The sequence below is a fragment of the Coptis chinensis genome, chromosome 3 (genome assembly GCF_015680905.1).
Source record: "Coptis chinensis isolate HL-2020 chromosome 3, ASM1568090v1, whole genome shotgun sequence".
Lineage (NCBI taxonomy): Eukaryota > Viridiplantae > Streptophyta > Magnoliopsida > Ranunculales > Ranunculaceae > Coptis > Coptis chinensis.
This window is the reverse complement of record NC_141458.1, coordinates 51,599,277-51,616,319: the sequence shown is the minus strand read 5'-3', so window position 1 is coordinate 51,616,319 and position 17,043 is coordinate 51,599,277. Positions and strand designations below refer to the sequence as shown.

Sequence of the window (17,043 nt, the reverse complement as noted above, 5' to 3'; positions counted from 1 at the left end):
AATAATCAAAAAATAATTATTTTTTGTACTTTTGCAGGTTTTCACAGTTAACATGAATATGATGATGAAACCTGCATCAAAGCACAAGAATACTATGTATACCTGAAGTCTTCCCACTCAGCCCCAGTGAAACCCAGCAAAGCCTGACTAGAGTCGAAGATTCCAATGAGACAAACCCAGTTAAGAACGGGACCATGTGTAAAGAAGCAGCAAACTTCCGAAGCTCACATCTTTCAAACCTAGACTCCGATTTCGGCAAGTGAACTGCTAGAACGACCAGGGTGACTAGCTCTATGCAAAGACAGAAAGTTGTAAAAACGTCAACATCCCAGACTGCCACTAGACATAGAAATAATGAGTCATCATGCATGGACAAGTGGCAAGTTATGGGCACTTTTGGACACTTTGCAAAACAAGATAAGACAAATAATTAAATGCATGACTAGACTTTTGATTAGAAAAGGTGTGAAAAGAGTTTGGATGATTTGAAAAGAAAAATACAAACTTGTAATAAATGTGGGAAGGCTTCACATGAGAGAAGGGGGTATATCTTTTGGGATGTTGGAGAAAGGGGGCATTCCACTTTTCATTCTTGCTTTCCATTTTGGTTGTTTACTTTTCATGCATGGTATTTTCTCCCATTTGAAGCATTTGTGTTAGGTTGATACAGGAGGTCTTGAACTTCTAATAAAATCTATTTTTCTACAAGTTAAATTTCCACTTCTTCCTTTGCTTCTTCTTACTTTTTCATTTCATACATGCAAGAAATAAAATCCATCCAAGGACCATGAGCTAAAACCCTCCCAAGGGGAGGGTTAATGATGCTCATGTGATGATCAAGCTGCATTTTAGTAGTCCAGAATCACTACTTAGGAAATAGGTTTTGATTATACATCCTGTCCCAAAATGACTGAGACTGATCAAGTTTGGAGTGTTGATATACCAGTTCAGTCTCGTGCGAGATCCAGTTAACACTAGGTCATGTCTAGTGCGAGATCCTATGGTAGCCATTAGCCATCTAGTTTGTCCAACTGGTGTATAATTAAACCAGGAGTTGAAGTGATATTCTAGAGATGGAATATTAATTCAACTCCTCATCCTAGTGAGATGAACTCAGAGATGAGTATATCTTACTAGGGATCGATAGTCAACACCATTTCGGATTTGTCTATGAACTCGAGACGGATTAAAGCTGTAGTGATAAGGTACTTTAAAAATTTGTAACGGATCTTACATGATTTTGATTAACCCTCTTCCTGTATCTCTCTCTCTATCTAGTTTACTAAGAAATCAATTTTTGTAATTCTACATTAATTTGCATTCCAAGTTTTAATTGAGCGACATAAGAAATAACCTAAAATCCTACTCACTAATTCTCTTAAAGCTGTAATTTCAGTTGTGAACTTTGCCTAGTCCTAAGATTTGGACGATCTCTTACTCGATCTATGCTACCAACCCATGTGAATAAGGTAACTTGACTAGTCGGACGTTTTACGGACTTTGGATTTCAAAGAAAAAACCTAAAAACACTAATTATCAAATGGCGCCGTTGCACACCTAAGGACTATGGACATTTAATGTAACAAATGAAATACATCACTGGATACCCCCTCTCCTACACTCTCTTCTTTTTTATTTCCCTCTCCTACATTCTCTTTTTTTATTTTTCATTTATTTTGCGATTCTACCGTTTCTCTTAATTGCTCGTACCGATTTTTATTTTTCTACTTACAAGTCGGAATTATCATTCTTAGGACTTTCTAAGAATGCTGTAAGAAGTTGAACTACTGCACTTATCTCATAGCCTCGGATGAGACTTTGACGGGTTGCAAGCAAGACTGCCCTGGAGTATCAGCACTCCAGTTTTCAAGCCCAACTCACTTCCCTTCTCAGTGCTGTTTTGGATTTTTTGGACCTATTTAGCTAACTTCTAGTACGTGCACGAGTTTAACTCATTTCAGGAGTTAATTCGGCCGCTTAATTCTAATAGGTGGAGTTGCGGGAAGCTCCAGGTTTCGCATTCTTACACTCCTCGTCAAACTTTGTTGAGGAAATTGTTTGGTTGATTGCTATAACCTGTTTTACATCGCGTATTTGTATGTTGGCATGAGAACTCTTTGCATGTATATAATTTTTCCTGAGTATGTGTGGTTCGTCATTGCATATTGACGTTAATAAGGTTAATATGATTCGAATATATACGGTTAATAGATTATTTTTGTATGTGTATGTTACATCCATTCACATATGTGGCATTACTTTGCATGAGTTCGTTCTCGATATTCCTCTACCTCGCATCTAGTTGCACGTGTAGGTTATATTTTATGGATGCGCAGCTATATATTATTGCTTGTGTAGGACGTGTTTCTATTAACGTATAAGTAATATAAGGTTGTATGTGTAGCCTTCCTGTGTATAACTAGCATCTGCTTATTGCATGATTAGAATATTAATTAGATGATTAGTCATCTATTTTGGCATTTCTCATTTTATTTGCATGTTTCGTAATCTAATCACATGTTTAGGCTACATATACGGTTGCGCAAATATATAACCTGTGTTTTTTCCCCCTTCTCCATAATACATTAATTATGTAAAAAAAATAAAAAATAAAAAATAAAAATAAAATAAAAAATAAAAAATAAAATCCTAATAATAAAATTTCATCATAATTATATTAATAATAATCGCATAATATACCATCATCAATCATCCTCCTATTCCATCAGTGTCTAGCAAACTTGAAAGATTGAGCTTCTCTAATTAAGGAACGTACTAGCAAGGACAACCTCCCTCAATTCTCTCATGTGACCTAGCTGCTGGAATATTGACATGTTATCCTAACTTACCTGCTCACGTTAGCAACAGCTCAGGAGGACGTGGTTCACCTCCCTCCTTCCGTAATTACTAATCCTCATGTCATAATTCGTTCCTTATGAGACTAGAATTAAAATTTGTGTTTGCATGAGACTACGGTCTGGTACTAATAAGGAATTAGAACATACATATCGTCATCGGAAATACGATAAACAACTGCATAAGTTATCCCCTAGACATAGTTCTTCCTCCATAAACCAACCTCGTCAAGTATCTCAGTTGCCATTACCTCCCATAGTTATGGCCCAGGATAATCCCACAGTAGAGAAACCCCTTTCGAACTTCTATACTGCCTTACAGGAAAGACCTACTTCCTGCACTAAACTCGATGAGATTGCAGGTGATTTTTGCATTCCGCCAAACGTTTTCGGATTGTTACCTATTTACCATGGTCTAGACCATGAAAAAACATACAATCACCTTCGTAGGATCCAGCAAGTGGCCTGGCCACCACTTTCCACCATCCGTTCGTTACCAACGAACAAGTTTTTCTTAGGTTGTTTCCCTTCACCTTAGCTGATAAAGCTTCAGTTTGGCTCGCGGGCGAAGCGTTGCAATCCCTTGACACATGGGCCAAGCTCGTACAAGAATTTATGATAAAGTTTTATACTCAGAAGAAAACTACAGAGATGCTTCAGAAGATTCAATTCTTTCGCCATCAACCCCATGAATCCTTTATGGAAGCATGGAGCAGATTTACTGATCTGCTTCTCAAATGCTCCTATCATCAACTCGACAGTGCTGTCTTAGTCTGGTCATTTTTTAATGGTGTCTCTGACCATCAAAAGGAAACACTAGGTATCATGAATGGCGGTTGTTTCATGGACAAATGTGCTATTAAAGCATACACTTTTCTTGAGAAACAAGCTTCACGAAACACTCATTGGATTCTTCCAGATCTTCTAAAGACACTCCTACCAAAGTTACATCTATGTTCGAGGTCAAACCCCACTACTAAAAGAAGGGCTTTTTGTGTCACTTATTTTTTTTGTCTTGTGTCACTTACTAGAAAAAAGTGGCACACAGAGTTTTGATGTGTCACTTTTTTATAGAACGAGGGCTGATGTGTTGCTTCTAGGAAAAGTGACACAAGTAATTTTATTTTTTCTGTCCCATTATTTGAAAGTGACACTAGTGGTTTCCCTTGTTGTGTCACTTTTGGGTGTAAAAATTTTGAAAACAAAATTAACAAATTATCGAAATAAATAAGCAACACGAGTACGAGTACGAGTAATTGCTTCGTATGCCATGAAACTCAAAGTCATGATTTTGGGCGTACGGCTATATTTTTAGGTTCCTTCCCAGAAACAACTAACTTACTAAACCTAAAAGGAAAAGGAATAGAAAGGGAATAGAAATAGAAACTAAAGGTCGTTTAAATCACTTCGTACTCATCACTTAGGTTAAAAAAAAGAAAAACTAGAAGAAAAATAGCAGAAAAGAAAAACTCTATCTCGTAACCATTCTTCCTCCCAACTTCTCACCAGAATTTTATTGCACCACGCGCGCTCCTCACCCATCTCTCGTCCATCCCTCATTCTCCGGTTCGCTTTCCAGCTCTCTCTCTCTCTCTCGCGAGCAAGAAAATAAAGGTAATATTTTTTTTCATTTTTATTTCATTGTCTGATGTTTTGGATGCTATTGAAAATTAATTTGGTCAAAGTTTTGTTTTTGAGTCTATTATAGCACTCTGTATTTGTTGTTGTCGAATCTTTGAGTCTATACAGGAAACAAAACGTAAATTTTGATAAAAAATGAAACCGTAAACTTTGATCAATAAATTCGAGATTGAATGAAAGGGAATTGGTCAAGAAACTGATTTAAGCACCATTATAAGTTTATAAGCATAGCTTGCATTCAATCTCTACACTAGATAATATTGTTGTCAGGTTCTGCTATACAGTGTATAATACACCTCATATTGAGCACTTGCGCTATTGGTAGTCTCAACTACTTGGACTCTTTATCTGAAAGGTCTTCGTTACTGTGTGTCATTCAAATGTTTTCCTCTGAAACCCTTGACGTCCATGTGTTAGAGAACACTTAAATTTGTACACACGCTTTCATGTTTTAACTTCAGGAAGTTCAAATTGACAAGTGAAATAATTGACATTTGGGCCATGGTACAGATATCATACCCGCTCCCAGCATGAAAAATACAAAAAACAAAGTCACACACCGACCCAAACAAAAAAAGGAGTGGCATTACCGCATTAGCTAAGAGTGTATACACTAAAACTCCCAAAAATGTTAGAAAATAGATTCAAACTATAAAGGTAAACTAAAATCAGCTAGTCGTTAGCCTAAAAGTAACTCAAACAAATCTTGTGTATACTTTTTTACGTTTCATCTCGCGTACATATAAAAGAATGACTTTACAGCTTAAAATCCTCTGTGAAGGAACAAGAATAATAAACTAACTAACTATTTAAGTTGTGTCATGGTTAAGACTAAGTTCTGTCATGGACTAAATTAGAAGAGTAGTATGAGGCAGCTACAAATTTGCCTGTTTATCGGATGTTCTCAAAACACGCAGAACTTGTGAATGGTTGATATCCACACATAAACTCATTTTAATTGTGTATTTCTTGTAGAAGGTCTAAATTTAGGATAAATAGGTATAAACCTTATTAATATGACACTTGCAGTTGTTGAATACGTTGAAGAGAATCGTTATTACATGAATCCTGAGTTAACCTGAAACTCGTAATGCATATGTTGCTTGCTTCACTGGAACACATGAACCATATTAATCTCACGTACATTAATGCTGGTGGTCCTGTTTTTTGGAAATATGTATCCCTTATAGTTTTATATGCCTGGTCAGTTGAACAAAAGAACAAGATCTCCACATTATATATAACTCATTATATCTCATTATAACTCATTATTTGTTGTTGTCGAAAGTTTACGTTTCGTTTTTGAGTCTATACAGGAAAATTAATCTCGAATGTTTTTTATTAAAGTTTACGTTTCGTTTCTGTCACTGCTATTATATCACTCTGTATTTGTTGCACACCATTGATTTCATTACTATTTTACGGTTTGTAAGATGATATGAATTACAGGATTACATACACATGCTCATATGACTTAAGAAAGAAAAAAATTTTGAAGGCTGGAGAGAGTGTAAATTATCGACTTCATTCGATGCTTTTTGTCAAAATTTTCTTATTGTGTCATTTTTTATGCTTCTATTTGGTTATTGAGAGTAGCCTAAATTGGTTAGTTAGATTTCCAATGTAATTTTATTTTGCATAATACCATTATCTTATCATCTTAGACTTACTTAATGTTTTTCCTACTAATGTGTCATGTGTTGATATCATCTTGCCATGATACTTTATTTTTGAATGTGTGGTCTTTGTACTTGATTTTTTTTAACTATGTTTTTCTTTAAGAGATCGGTTTGTTGCATTTTGCTACAATATGGATAAGTCTTGGATGTCCAAGGACCGGTTAACAAGCGAAATATTCAAGGAGTTGAAAGGTTAATTAGTGTTGGAAAGGAAGAAGGAAGTTTCATACGTTGTCTATGTAGAGATTGTTCAAATATCAACGAGTTAACTAAGACTGAGGTCCTAAATCATCTTTTCGAACGTGGTATTAGCCAAGGTTACACTATTTGGCGGTTTCATGGCGAAAGCTCTCTATTTTCCGAGACCCCAACTAGTTTTACAGAACGAGACACTTTTGGACATTATGATGAGGTTGAGACTTTTGAAGATGTTGGACATTATGATGAGACTGAGACTCCTGAAGATGTTGGATATTATGATGAGATTGAGATTCCTGAAGATGTTGAACGCATGAGAGAAATGGCGAAGGCTACAGAGGACCATTATACGCCTGATCCCGAGAAATTTAAGGAATTGCTTGAAGATGCCGAAACGCCTTTGTACGAGGGTTGCTCAAAATTCACAAAGCTATCAATAGTTATTATTTTATTTAATCTGAAAGAAAATAGTGGGTGGTCTGACACAAGTTTTTCGAAGTTATTGAAGCTACTGGGACAGATGCTTCCTCAACCAAATCTCTTGCCGAAATCCTTGAATGCAGTCAAGAAGACATTGTCTGTTTATAGGATGAAGTATGAGAAAATACATGCATGTCCAAATGATTGTATACTCTATAGGGGTCATAAATACAAAGATGAAAATATGTGCCCTATTTGTGGAGTCTCAAGATATAAAGAGAACAAGAGAGCGACCAACAAATCAGGTGGAGTACCAGCAAAAGTCTTGTGGTATTTTCCACCAATTCCAAGATTCAAGAAGATGTTTCAATCTGCCCAAACATCAAAGTCAATGACATGGCATGCCGATGAAAGGGTGGTTGATGGTAAGATGCGTCACCCAGCAGACTCTCGAGCATGGAAGTTGGTTGACGAAAAATATCCAGAATTTGCAGCAGAATCCAGAAATCTTCGCCTAGCACTTTCAGCCGATGGAGTCAATCCACACCGTACTCTTAGTACTAAGTACAATTTATGGCTGTTATCTTTGGTCACATACAACCTCCCACCGTGGCTATGCATGAAAAGAAAGTATATGATGCTTACGATGTTGATATCAGGTCCAAATCAACCTGGAAACAATATCGACGTCTACTTGGCACCTTTGGTTGACGACTTACATGTTCTGTGGGAGATAGGGGTGGAGGCTTATGATGTGTACCGTCATGAACCATTTATACTTAAAGCTGTTTTTTTATGGACAATCAATGATCTTCATGCGTATATCAATCTTTCTGGGTGCACTGTGAAAGGTTATTTTTCTTGTCCTATTTGCGGTGAGGGCACGTCCTCAACCAGGCTTAAACACTCTGGGAAGAACGTATACACAGCCAATAGAAGATTTCTTCCGCGCTATCATCCATATCAAAGACAAAAAAAAGCCTTCAATGGTAAAACAGAGCTACGGGAGGCACCTAAACCCTTAACTGGTTTGAAAGTACTAAAAGAAGTTGAAGGGATCAAAGTCATATGGGGAACAAAGGGAACCATTACGGGTGCTACCAATTGTTTTAAGAAGAAATCAGTTTTTTTTTAGCTTCCATACTGCAGATATCTAGAAATCCGACATAATGTGGATTTTATGCACACGGAGAAAAATGTATGTGACAGCATTGTTGGGACCCTACTTAACATTCCATGTAAAAATAAAGACACCATTAAGTCTCGTCTTCATCTCCAAGAAATGGGTCTAAGGACAGAATTGGCTCCAACAATTGGGGAAAAGCGATCGTTCTTGCCTTCGGCTTGTCACACACTATCTAGATATGAGAAAAAAGATTATGCAAAACTTTGCATGAGTTAAAACTCCCAAGTGGATACTCTTCGAATTTTAGGCCTCTTGTCTCGATGCAAGATCTAAAATTGCAAAATATGAAGTCGCACGACTGTCATGTTTTGATGCAGCAACTTCTTCCGGTTGTAATAAGAACAATTTTGCCAAAGAATGTGAGATGTGCAATTATTAGGCTATGTTCTTTTTTTAAGGCTATTTGCTCGAAAGTAATAGATAAGGAAAAATTGCCTCAAATTCAAGAAGACATTGTGCTCATAATATGTTTGCTGGAAAAGTATTTTCCGCTATCATTTTTCGACGTTATGATTCATCTAACAGTGCACCTTGTCAGAGAAGTTGATCTTTGTGGTCTTGTATTCTACCGATGGATGTATGCATTTGAGAGGTACAATGAATTATATATTACCCTTCAATATTTCTTAATGCGCTTTTCTTTATAAACATTACTATTGTGCAATCTCTTAGGTACATGACCGTGTTAAAGGGTTTTATACGCAATTGAAATCGACCGGAAGCTTGTATTGCTAAGAATTACATTGCAGAGGAAGCAATTGAATTTTGTAACAAATTCTTACCTGACTTAGACTTAGATGCAATTGGGATTCCTCTCCGTAAAGATAACACTACCACATATTTGATATCATCTGGAAATCTTCCCCGAGGAAGTACCCATAGTCAAGTAGATAGAAAAACGTTGGACCAGGCACATCTCTATGTGTTGCAAAACACAAGAGATGTTCAGCCTTACATCGAGTAAGGTTTCTTTAGTTGTTCACTTTAAAAGTCTATTTTAGTTCCTTGGTTTCGGATTCCGATAGCTAACTATTTTATTTTATGGCCTAACATGATTGAGAACATATGAACTATCTGAAGGAACAACAACCTCGTAAATAAAAAAAACCCACATGGTTGCATGCTGAACACAATCGCTCATTTAGTGATTGGCTTAGAGACAAGGTATATTATAAATTGGTCTTTTTTTTGTTTTTGTTATTTTTGTATGTTAATTTAACTTAGATTAGGACTAAAATGTTTACACAACAATGCACGGGTTTTGCTCGAGAGGGGAAATCCTGACAAGAAGGTATCAAACACCTTGAGGTGGGTATCGAAGGGGCCTTTGGCACATGTTTACAAATATTCTACCTATGTCACTAATGGTTATCGTTTTGCCACCAAACGGCAAGACGCTTTACGAGTAAATCAAAATAGTGGCATGAGTTTGACAGCAACAACACCGCAGGTTTCAAGCGCAAAGGATCAAACCCGATTTTTTCGAACATGTCTTTTTATGGTGTTATTGTTGAAATATGGTTGCTCGATTATACAAATTTCAAGATTCCAATGTTCAAGTGTGACTGGGTTGATAGCAAGAATGCAATTAGGAAGGATGACATGGGTTTCACTTTAGTGGATCTTGGTAGAGTTGGCCATAAATCTGATTCCTTCATCCTAGCTTCTCAGGCTGAGCAAGTTTTCTATGTACCTGATCAACTTGACCCAACGTGGTCAGTTGTTGTAGAATCTCCTCAAAGATGCTTTCACGAATACGACGACGATAACGATGATGAGCTCATTAATGCTCATGTAGGAGATGACAATTTTGTTGAATTGCCAAATGTTGACTCATTGGATGTTAATGACGAATCTCAGTCAGTTTACGTCCGTGAAGATTGTGAGGGCACTTGGGTTGAACATAAAAAAACTTCTTGATTTATTAGTTTTCATTGTTTTTTGTTGTGGAATCGGTATTCGGTTTGTTAATAAGAGATTGTGACCAACTTTTGTCTTTTATGTATTGGCCTTACGATTATTTTGGTTCTGTTCAAATTAGGATATCAGGTTTTTGCCATAGACATGCTTATTGGTACTGATCATGTCATCTTCTAATGAGTTTCCTATTCTATAGTTTTTTTTAAAGGTTTAGTTCGATATGGATCCAAAAACAAGTGCTAAATCATCTCAGAAAAAAAAGGAAGCATCCAATCGAGGAAGGTGACAATATTACAAGTGTTAAGGGTCAAACTAAAAAGCTTTCACTCACTAAGCATTTTAAAGGTAAGCTTGTGGTGGAGTTTAATGCAAAAGGAAAGATCAAAGGTGCATTTATTCGAAGCGAGTTTAGTAATTGGGTTGGCACACTAGTTAAAAATATGGTTCCACTAGCTGAGTACCCAAACTGGACGAAAGTTGACAAGCAAATAAAAGATGATGTATGGGATTCAGTGTTGGTAAGTGGTTGTTTTGCCTATTACACTGATTTTGAATTATTATTGTTGCCTTTCTAGAAGTGTAGACTCATCTCTGCCTTGGTTATTTATAGGAAAAATTTGAGGCAGATCCTAAGTTTAAGAAAAAATGATTGTAGCAATGTGGTAAGATATGGCGGAAATTTAAGAATTATTGCACAAAATATTTTGTCATACCTTACATAGATGACCCCGATCTAATGAATCTACCAAAAATCTATCCGAATGTTTAGAAGCAAGATTGGGAGAAATTTGTAAAAATAAGGTTATCGGAAGAGTTCCAGGTATATATCTATCATTTCCTTTGAATTTTCATTTCTAATAAATTTATAATTTTGTTAAGGTGTGATAAACTAATATACTACTTTCATTTGGGCTGTTAGGAACTAAGCAAGATTCAATTGGAAAGAAGAAACTTGAACAAGTATAACCATCGACTAAGCAAATTAGGTTATGATGGCCTTGTCGATAAGATGGTAAGTAGATATTATATTTAAGTTTGTTAGAAAAAATCAACGTAGGTAATCTAATATTACTTGGTTGGTTTGGTTATTTGTAATTGATAATAGATAGAAGCTGGGATACCTATTGATGAAGATGATAGATCTCTTTTGTGGCATTTAGCTCGACAAGACAAAAGTGGTGAATATGTTGATGATGCCACAAAGGAGGTAGTTCAAAAGATTGTAAGTATCAAGCTCATCATTGTATGTGTGTTTGCAAAGCATATTTGATATTGTGTAGGATACCTAGCTTGATATATTGATGTATTTTTGTACTGATCTAGATGATGTGGTTCCCTATTTAGCTTGATCTAGCTTCAATTTATGATTTTTTTTTTTACTGATCTAGCAAGCATAATATATATAGATCTATCCTGTTTAAGTGTCTACTAGTGTTGAGGTTCAAGAAAGTTATTATTTACCAATCCTTTCACCCAAAATCTCATTACCCAGTTAAAGTAAATGAATAATAGAGTCTACAAAAATCAAATCCTAGCACTACTTCTCTCCAGAGTCTACAAAATGGCTGCGACCATATTGGTCATCATCCTTGGTTTGCTTCTTCCGGCTTCACGAGTCTTTGTGATGACTCCTTGCTTATCTCTTACCGGTGGAATGAAGTTCTCCCTTCCCCGGTTGCTATCATTGCCCCATTCTCTGCTGCCAAGTATTCTACATATTTAGGTCTTTGGGCTCGACTTCTTTGTATGCTTACGCTAGAATTCCCCTTTGAGTCCTTGAGAATTGCTCCAGTTGCTCCGTTGTTAATTGTCTGTCAAAGGATCGTCAAAGAAACTTTAGTCCAATTGATACTCCCCTCTTCTGCAATTGAAGGTATGTCGACTTTATGATGCTTTGATGTCTGCGACAAAAAGGCCTCATAAAATGTTTTCTGGCAACTAATGTACAAAACTACAAAATGCCTAGTTTTAGACTTCGCCTCAGGCCCAATTTTGTCTCCCATGCACATTTGTAAACTACCACAGGGGGTTTCGATGTTTAGAGGTTTATGTATAAGCCTATAAATGATAATATTTGAAAGTATATGTAGGGTGTGTTTGATTCGTGGGAATTATTCCTAGACTCATTATAGGCATCTTGTAGTTTGGTTATTGGAAGGAGGCAACACTCCATATGCTTAGCTTTTTATATTTCTAAAATTGCTAAATCTGCGTTTTGACACCACTGCACCACCAGTCCACCACCACACACTGCACACCAACAATCCACATTCATACTGCACCACCAGTCCACACAATGCAAACCACCACACACTGCACACCACCAGTTCACAGACTGCACCACCAGTCCACACAATGCACACAACGTCACTGGTCCCCTAAACCCATGCGTTCAAAGTTCGAGTGAATAGAGATTATAAGAACTAACCAACGGACATGAATAAAAGTCATTACCTCAAGCTCGCGAAGCTTTGCTTCAAGTTTCAATTGGTTATCTAGTTTCTTACGCCTAATCCGCCCTCGGCTACCATAAATTGTTGATGAGCTCGATCGGCCTTGTATTTTGCTCCATGAATGGATATAACTTAGAGCTGTAATAGTACTCTATTTCTGTTAGTACTCACGATAGTACATTTGTAATACTACTCTGTAACTTAAAGTTGTAATAGTACTCGATAGTACTCTGTTTACGGTAGGGTCATTTTTTTTGACTTAAGTAAAAAGCGAAGTTCCATTATTCTCACAAATAGTAGTTGAGTATCGAGTATCGAGTTTTAGAGTACTATCATCTTTAGACCTCCATCCCTAGTCCTTAATTCCATGAAATGATGGCAAGACAACAAGAAGAGGGTCTCCATAGCCAATTGCTTCCCCATCAATTGAACAGCTTTCAGGACTTCTCCAAAGAACATCCGACTTCACGGGAAGTTTGGTGCGGCCCGATCCAAATAGCCAATTATCTGCCCTTCTTTAATGACATCACCCACTTTACATACGGGAGCTTGCTTCTTTCCTTTCACCGTTCTTCCTACTTGAATAGACCCAACTGTTGGTGATGAGACTAGAACATATTCATTTGATCTAGAAGCTTCTAAGGATGCTAACTTTGATGACTTATCTGGAGAGACATATTTAAATGGATTGATGGTCTCTTTTGGTGGTGAGGGTGGTGATGATGTGGGAGCTGATTCGGCTACTGGCTTACTTGGAACTGCTGTCGGCTCTGAAGGTGAAATAACAAGTATTGAAGTACTTGTTGCTCCAATATTACGTTTCAGATTCATCTCAAAGTCTCTGATCTTTAGCTTTAGTTCTACCACATCTGTCTCATCACAAACTCCCCTGCAATCGTTGATTAACAGCCTCCAGCTGAGTTCCTTTAGCCCTCATTTCCCACACCCAATCCACCAACACAATTCCCTCATTATCTACTGCCAACCTTCCGGTTGCTACCTCTAACACCACCACACCAAAGCTGTATACATCAGATTTATCAGTGGGAACACCTATATGAACATATTCAGGTGCAAGATACCCCATCGTTCCTACTGGTATGGTTGCTTCGTGTACTTCTGTTACATTCATAAAGCTCTGCCAAGCCAAAATCTCCAAGCTTTGCAGTATATTCTGCATCAAGCATTATGTTACATGTCTTCATGTCTCGATGAATTATTTGTGTCTCACACTCTTCATGCAGGTAAATAAGCAGAAGCAACTCAAGGATAATTTTCTATCTGCGTTCCCCGGTGAGAACTGTTGGTGAGTTGGGTCTGGCAGTCTTATGTAGGATCTTATCCAGGCTTCCATTAGCCATGTGTTCATAAACTAGGACCAATTCTTTCCCTTTAGAACACCATCCTAAGAGCTTAACCAAGTGCTTATATTTCAAACAACCCACATTTGCCGCTAACTCATTGGTGAAGGGGTCGCTGAAGGGACCAAGTTGGTCTATCTGACTGATTCTTGATCGCGACTTCCTTTCCAGATTTCAGGGACCCCTCATATACAACACGAGCATTGCATCTTGAGTAATTGCCACTATATTTAACCTGAAGTAGAATAGGGTTATCTATTTTCAGTCCTCACCTCCAATTTGGCAGTCGGTTAAGCTCCACTTGAATATGAGGAGTGGCTAATTGTTTTATTTTGCTTTAATCCCTCTGTATCATCCTTAAATGAACGCATATAAGATTGATCTTCAGACTAGCAAAAATGTCTAAAAATATAAGCGAAGTATCTGTAATATTTCCATTGCTACTCTGTTTTACGGTAGGGTCACACGTTCGATGGAGACTAAATATGGGGAGGATGATTACATGATAAGAAAATCAGTTTTGCTTCTTAGGGTCTGGGGATTCTAGAGGGTATTGTAATAGACCATGAAATATTGGAAGTGTATAATATTGCATCTATTTATATTATTCATAGCATTATAGAAATAGTTTTCGGGCTTTCCATACATGAGGCAGACTTGGATAAAATCAGATGGAGGTTATATTCAAGTCTTAGAAGCTTTTTTCTCCGTCTTCGTCTCTTCTTAGAACAGCCTATGGTCGCTCATTTGTTGATTTTGAATTTTATATCTATTTTTGCAGGAGGAGCTGAAAAATAAGGTAGAGGAGGGGGTTTTGGCAACGGACGGAAAGATGACATACTTACTATGGCATTGGGAACTCCAGAGCCTAGTGGTCGAGTTAGGGCGGGTGGACAATATACGACTCCCACTATGTACTTCAATCTTCCTAATAAAAGATCAAAGAAATATCACGAGGATTTGGAAGTGAAGTTGAAAGAGAAAGAAGCTCAAAATGAAAAGTTGAAAATTTTGGTGCTACATGTGCTTAAAGAACAAGGTGAGACTAATTCACCAGCGACGACAGAATTGTTGAGCGAGTTGCTCAAGCAAGGACCAAAACTCGTCAACTCGTTGCCATTAGAAAATGTGGAATCCAATAGTGCCTAAAGTGATAATAGGCATCAGATGATTGGCAAGTCTAAGCAGGCAAGTTTTTTGGCTTTTAAATTTGTATTTCTAATTTTCTATATATTTCGAGTGTTCTCTTTAACTAAACTCATATTTAATGCATAGAGAAAAAATGGTGGTCAACAAAAAAAAGATGTGACTTCAGTAAAACTTAAGTCGAAAAATGTACAAGTAAGTTCATTTTATAGTTGCCTTAACCATGTTATATTCATTGTGGTATAATAAATGCAGGGAATGATATGTAGCTTTTTTCATTCCTTTATTCCAAGTGCTTCACATATACTAACTTGATGTACACTTCGTCGTATAGTAAAAAATAGACAACGGAAAGAGCATTGTGGATTCCGAAAAACTTAAAGCTAAAGATGGGAAGGTAAAAAAATATTTTCTTAATTAAAAAAGGTTGATTAAATGTTTGTGTCAAATTTGTTACTAGATAATGTTGTTTTTGTTTTGCTTATTTGTTATAAGAGTAAATGAAGGGAATGATATGTAGCTTTTTTCATTCCTTTATTCCATGTGCTTCACATATACTAACTTGATGTACACTTCGTCGTATAGTCAAAAATAGACAACGGAAAAAGCATTGTGGATTATGAAAAACTTAAAGCTAAAGATGGGAAGGTAAAAAAATATTTTCTTAATTAAAAAGGTTGATTAAATGTTTGTGTCAAATTTGTTACTAGATAATGCTGTCTTTGTTTTGCTTATTTGTTATAGGACCAAGATTGTAGATTGGCATTGGGATTTAAAGACAACATTGTTGCCAAAGGTCGTGTTTTAGCAAGGAAGGGGCCAGAGGATACTGTTCACAACATGCCTTTGGGAGAGTCATATATGAAGGTCTCAATAAATAAAGCATTGTGTGGTGATGCCTTTCTCCGGTTAGAATAGCTTGGCGATGAACATGTATTTGTTAAAGATGCGATAAACTCGTTTGTGGCATGGCCTAAGGAACTTGTGATACTTAAAAGTGACGAGGTATTATAAGGATATGGATATTTGTATGGTAATTTACTTAATTTTGTTATATAAACATCAATCTTGTTCATCAACTTTTTGTAAGGTAGAGAAGCGTATTCCACTTCCGTGGGGCAGTATTCAATATAAGATCAGAAAGTTTGTGGATTGTGTCGACAAAATAGTGAAAGAAAACGCTTTTATAGAAGTTCCAATGGTTGGAACTCTTTTCCATGATGAGATGGCGGAAGTACAAGTTTCAAAAGATAAGTTGATGGATGTGTGTGAGAAGAGAATGTTAAATAGTAGCTGCATTATCTCCTACATGAGGTATGAATAATTTGGTGAGCTTATTTGTGTTAGTTATAATTTAACTTTTCATATGCGACGACTTAACATAATATATATATATGTTGTAGATATTTATATGCGACTTTTGGAATTGCTCGAGCAAAGTATGCATTTGGTAACCCAGAAAGTTTTACTATTTATACAAAGGATGATGAGAAGGCTCGATATATTCATAAGTTGGCTGAAGAACATGGTGATCGTATGCTTTTAATTCCTTTCAACACAGGGTAACTGTGTAACTGTGTTTATACATTTGCAGTACATATACATTATTTTCATATAATTAAAATTATTTTATTTTTATTTTTATTTTTATTTATTTTTTTCCAATTGGTTATATAATTAAAAGTACTTAATTGAATTTGTATCCACATAACTAGTCATGTAGGGGGCATTGGGTCTTAATAGTTCTTGACATACCATCAATGGAGATTGATTCGAGGGCCGCCAGATCCAACTTTTAAATTATTAGTAAGCACGTGAGTTTAGTCTTTATTTATTGTATTTTTCATTGTATATTTGAATATATCTTGAAAATAATGAGAATGAAACAAATGCATTTTCAGTGCGATCAAGACATCAAGTATGTCCAAAGGAAGAGAAAGATGAATCCAAATCCAAATTGGAACTATGTGACAGTAAGTTTAGTTTCTTTGGAATAGAATACAAAGTATCTTCCAATTTGTGTATGTGTTAATGCAAGTATTAATTATGTATAGTGCCCCCAACAACAAGGGGGGATTGTATGCGGATATTATGTATTGCGGCTTTATGCAAGATTTAGTCAAGGATCCTGGTCCACCGATCAAAAAGAAGGTGACTGTAAAGTAGCATTATTTTTCATATAGT

At 36.5% G+C, this 17,043-nt stretch overlaps 1 long non-coding RNA gene and 1 pseudogene across 1 annotated transcript; one reads left to right on the top strand and one right to left on the bottom strand.

Moving 5' to 3' along the window:
* The first annotated feature begins 10,220 nt into the window (after positions 1 to 10,220).
* LOC147509954 (uncharacterized) lies at positions 10,221 to 11,122 on the top strand. The gene is made up of 4 exons (XR_015216687.1): positions 10,221 to 10,417; positions 10,510 to 10,719; positions 10,819 to 10,911; positions 11,005 to 11,122. It is a non-coding gene; the product is annotated as an uncharacterized LOC147509954 (long non-coding RNA).
* A 1,582-nt stretch (positions 11,123 to 12,704) lies between these two features.
* On the bottom strand, positions 12,705 to 13,439 carry LOC147509953 (uncharacterized; annotated as a pseudogene).
* Between the last annotated feature and the right edge of the window lie 3,604 nt (positions 13,440 to 17,043).